The sequence below is a fragment of the Sturnira hondurensis genome, unplaced genomic scaffold, assembly GCF_014824575.4.
Source record: "Sturnira hondurensis isolate 20B ecotype Veracruz unplaced genomic scaffold, ASM1482457v3 Scaffold0008196, whole genome shotgun sequence".
Classification (NCBI taxonomy): domain Eukaryota; kingdom Metazoa; phylum Chordata; class Mammalia; order Chiroptera; family Phyllostomidae; genus Sturnira; species Sturnira hondurensis.
The window spans coordinates 21,960,274-21,965,718 of record NW_028080827.1 but is presented as its reverse complement, the minus strand read 5'-3'; the positions used below and the strand labels follow the sequence as shown (position 1 = coordinate 21,965,718).

At 39.3% G+C, this 5,445-nt stretch overlaps 1 pseudogene; it reads left to right on the top strand.

Moving 5' to 3' along the window:
- Positions 1–1,136: 1,136 nt before the first annotated feature.
- On the top strand, positions 1,137–1,707 carry LOC118992534 (thymosin beta-4-like; annotated as a pseudogene).
- Positions 1,708–5,445: the final 3,738 nt, after the last annotated feature.

The following is a 5,445-nucleotide window of genomic DNA, read 5'->3' as shown; positions in this document are numbered from 1 at the left end:
GCCGCCCCACTGGTCACCCCAGGGACACTGGCACAGAGAGGCCACCATCATTCCACCTTCATTGCTCGACTCATTATGGCTTTCCCACCCTGGAATTCTGAATTTTTACCAAAAACTTAATTCTTCACTCAAAAGCACATAGTTCAAGCTATAACTTACATGGCAGCTCTAACTACCTAACCAAACTGTTTTCTGCTTTTCAGAACTTCTGTAGTGCATATGGATTATACATTCGATGTAACACTAATTGCCACTTCGCCAAACCACGTAGCGCTTACCGCTGAACCGAAAACAACTCACTCAACATCATCTTATCTGTTGATTGGAAGTAATGGTCACTTCATTATTCAGTGTTAGGAGATTTGAGAGAGGATGTGCATTAAAGTTTCTATGATAAGAAAAAAATTGTCTTCTTTACTTTTCACCAAGTAGTTTGTTCAGGGCTCTGCCTTAACAAGTACCTTTCATTCTTCAGTTGTTGTTTTCAGTAGTTACACATTGGCAGACTTACCATGGAGCTTTTTGCTTTTTTCAAATTCCGTAAATGCTTTTTCATTAAAAAATAGCATATTTTTATGTCAAAGGTCCAAGGAACCCTAGCAGAAGAGATCACTTTAATTTCACTGAGAATTTTACACTGTTCCTAATGGATCTTACTTAGGAGAAGAATAAGGAACATTTGTTAAAAATCTGTATTGACATCAGGAATGAGCTAGATATTCTCCATCTCACCAGTTATTACTCTTTGTACTGGAGGTCCTAGTCAATTCAATTAACCAAGAAAACAAAGAAAAATTAAAAGATTGAAAATTTCACCCTGGCTGGTGTAGCTTAGTGGATTGAGTACAGGCCTGCTATCCAAAGGGTCATGGTTCGATTCCCAGTCAGGGCACATACCTGGGCTGAAGGCCAGTTCCCAGCAGGGGGATGCAAGAGGCAACCATACATTGATACTTCTCTCCCTCTCTCCTTCCCTTCCCCTCTAGAGATAAATAAATAAAATCTTTTTAAAAATTGAAAATTTGGATAGAATAAAAAATACCATTATTTGCAAATAAACTATTAGAAATTATAAGTAGACGTAGAAAAGCAGCTGGATGCACTGTCTACCTAAAAATTACATATACAGATTCGGTGGCGATCTCCGGGCAGATTGGACTGGTCTCTGGTTCGTGCACCTCCCTCGACTTCCTCAGCAACCATGTCTGATAAACCCAATATGGCCGAGATTGAGAAATTCAATTAAGTCGAAATTGAAGAAGACAGAAATGCAAGAGAAAAATCCACTGCCTTCCAAAAAAACGATTGAACAGGAGAAGCAAGCAGGCGAATCGTAATGAGGCCCGCACCGCCAATATGCACTGTACATCCCACGAGCATTGCCTTCTTATTTTATTTCTTTTAGCTGTTTAACTTTGTAAGCTGCAAAGAGGTTGGATCAGTTTAAATGACTGTGCTGCCCCTTTTCGCATCAGACCTACTGACAATGAAGGCCGCACCTGCCTCTCCCATCTGCCTACCTGGCAGGGAAGGAAAAGAACTTGCATGTTGGTGAAGGAAGAAGCTGGTGGGACAACAGCGAAATCCAGAGTAAAAACCAAGCTGGTCCAAGGTGTCCTGCAGGCTGTAAAATGCAGTTTAATCAGAGTGCCTTCTTTTTGTTAAAATGATTTTAATTATTGGAATGCACAATTTTTAATATGCAAATAAAAGCTTTAAAACCTGAAAATATATATATATATATATATAACCGTAATAAACAAAATAAAATATTTTAATGGATACCATTTACAATATAGAAAATATCAACTACCTAAGAAGCAATAAATTGAGAAGATAGATCTTATATTTAAACTGCAAGACATCACTGAAAGAAATTAAAGTCCTAAATAAATGACAGATTATGGCATGTTCATGAATTTGAAGATTTGATATTATAAAGATGTCCGTTGATTTAAAGAGTATGATCCCAGCAGATATTTTATGGAAGTTGATAAGTTGATTTAAAAATTATATAAAATGCACAGGGCCAGGAATGGTCAAGGCAATTTCAAATAAGAAAAACAAACCTGAGAGTCTTAGGCCACTAGATTTCAAGGGTTGTGATAAAGCTGTGACAGCAGTTAAAACAGTGTGACATTAGCACAGACAGACAAGTACAAGAACGAGTCCTGACACAGACCCACTTAGTCACCTTATGTGTGACTGAGTGTATCAACACTCAGTGAAGTGAAAGAAAAGATAGTCTTTTCATTAAATTTTATTGAAAATAATAATGGAAAGTCAAATGAGTCTTAACAGCTACCTCACACAATAAAACAAATATAAACACCCAAAAGATTGTAAATCTAACATACAAAACTATAAAGCCTTTATTTAAACTTTTTAAAAAGATTTTATTTATTTTTAGACATTGGAAGAAAAAAGAGAGAGAGAGAAACATCAATGTGTGGTTGCCTCTTGGGCAGTTCTTACTGGGGACCTGGCCCGCAACCCACTGGCAACTCTTTGGTTTGCAGGCCAGCTCAGTCCACTGAGCCACACCATCCAGGATGAAACTGTAAAGCTTTTAAAAAGAAAACAAGAGGATCGCAGTTCGATTCCCAGTCAGGGCACATGCCTGGGTGGCAGGCCAGTTCCCAGCAGGGGACTCACGAGAGGCAACCATACATTGATATTTTAATGCCCTGGCTGGTGTAGCTCAGTGGATTGAGTGCAGGCCTGCGAACCAGAGAAAACAATGTCTTCATGAACTTGGGGTAAGCAAAGATTTCCTAAATACAAAATTAGGCCTTGACTACAAGAGAAAAAGTTGGTACAAAGGACTTAATTAAAACTAATGTGCTCTGCTGGTCTGAGGACACCTTTACAAGAATGAGAAGCTAAACCACCGAATGGAAAAGAGGCTTATATTGCATATATCACCAAAGACCTACCCAGATGAAAGAAACTTAAGAAGATGGCCAACAACCCAATAGAAAAATGGCCAAAAGATTTTGAACAGGCACTCCACAGAAGATAACATCCAAGTAGCCAATAAATATGACTTCATCATTCTTGGTTATCAGAGGAAAGCAAATTCAACAATGCAATACTTTTACACACCCACCAAAATGGCTAAAATGAAAAATATAAGAGGGTGAGATGGGGAAGAGACCAGTATTTGCATATTGCTAGTGGGAATGTAAAATAGTGCATCATCCCTTTGGGAGATTGGCAGTTTCCTAAAAATGTTAACCATAGATTTACCCTCTGACCCAGCAATTCTTCTCCTACATACCCACCAAACAGAAAATATATCCACACAAAGACTTGTATGAAAATGTCCATAGAAGCATTAACCATGATAGCCCAAGAGTGGAAGTAACCCCAGTACCCACCACCTGGAAAACTGATTAACGAATGCCATATCCATGCTATGCAGTACGACTCAGCAAAAATCCATTCTGGCCAGGTTGGCCCAACTGGAGACACTAGGAGAATGGATAGTAGGTGGAGGACAGTTCCTGTTTCTTGCTATTCCTCAACTGTGGAAGTTGTCCTTAGCTCCAGCGTCTTTTACCCCTTCCAGAACCAGCCTTCCTACACATCAGCAGTGGCCAGGCAGCAGCCCCTCCTCAGAGGCCAGAGCATAAATGCTGTGGGTCTTCTCTGAGTCCCCAAGTTCTAGCAATCCCCAAGTTTACCCTTTTGACCCTAAGACAGTCTCTAAGAGAGGAGACAGCATGTGATTGATGTGATTGAAGGGCCAATCACACTTGGGTTCGTACCTGGGTCCCATCCTTTTTTAGCTCTGTGAAACCAGAAAAATTACTTCCTGCATGGGTCTGGATTTTTTTTTTTTTTTAGTGTTTTTACAATGAACCTTTTTTACTCTGAGGTCATTGTAGATTCACACGCAGTTGTAAGAAACACTACAGACATCTCGTAGTCTGTACCCACTTCCCCCCCGTAACATCTTGCAGATCTATAGTACAATATCATAACTGGGTATTCACATTGATAAGCTACAAAACTGTTTTATCACCACAAGTATCCCTTGTGTTGCCTTTCCCCCATCCCTGGCCCTGGTTGTAATTCAGTTTTTCTGTGGGCCTGTGTGTTCGCTTCTCTTGGGGAAATACCTAGAATTGAAATGGCTTGATTGTATGGTATGTTTAACTTTTTAAGGTAATGCCGTGTGGTTTTTCAAAATGCTCACCCCATTTTGCATTCTCGTCAGCAGTATGGGAGAGCTCCACGCCCGGGCAAGCACTTGGTACTGTTAATGCTTTTAGCAGTAGTAAAGTACACGTACATAACGTGCATGGCTGCTCCAAGGTGGGAGTCATTAAAAACATTACAAAATAAATGGCAGGTAAGATTTTGTAGATCGCTTACGTATCTTGAAATTCTCTCCTGATATGGGCACAACAGGCCTAGATCCTCACCGATAACTGAAGTGTTATTTCCTTAATATATTACGTGCTTTGGTTTTATAGTCTGCTTTACTCATATCTGTAAGCTACCATGAATGCCATAGCTTCATTTGCCTATGTATGATAGGAATAGTCTGAAAAAACAGTTTGGTACAGAGTAGGTGCCTAATTAAAATTTGTTAAATAAAAATGCCAGTTCTGGCACTAGGAGAGGCCTTGAGCGCACTATCTGCTTCCTGGTATCCATTTCCTTAGTTAATTCCAAAGAAGAATGTTCAGAAATCATAAGGTTAGCTGTTTTATACAATACCTATCGGGACACTGGTCTCTCTCAACAAAAAACCTACAAGTCAGGGATAAAGTCACAGGAAAAAGATTCTCTGTCCACTTGAACTCAATGATAATGAAAGTAATGGAAATAAATCACTTACCGAGGAATGATCTCCTGTAACGTACTGTAGATACGAAGTTAAATAAGCACAGTCCTTTCCTCAGGCATTAATTCCAGAAGGGAAGACAAAAAGAAAAATAATTAGACTACAGTGTGGCAATTCTTAATACAAGTGTGGTATTATGTCATTTTAAATTATTTGGATTTTGGAGAGTTATATATGGAAACGTCAACAATTTTAAAAAAATGTCTTCCAGTTTTCTGTAGTTTGGTTCCACCATTGCTTTCTCAATATCAAGTATAAACAATTTGATAAAAGAGTTTGTGTGTGTAAATTAACATGACGCACATGTACACACACACCACTCACATTGTTTCAGGTTGGGAAGACAAGATTTAGCTTTTAATATAATTTGAATAGTATTTACTTAATAAATATTAGGAGTATTCAGATGACATTGACAAAGCATTCAGGAGACAATCACATGCTGTCTCCTCTCTCAGAGGCTGTCGCACGGCAGGAGCGTGGTGTGGTGAGAAGAGCTGCTCTGGCTGTGGGAAGCTTGGCTTCCTGGATTGTGGCTTGGGATGCTGAGAAAATTGGCCTTGATTAGTAGGCCTTAGGTGAGTCTGGAA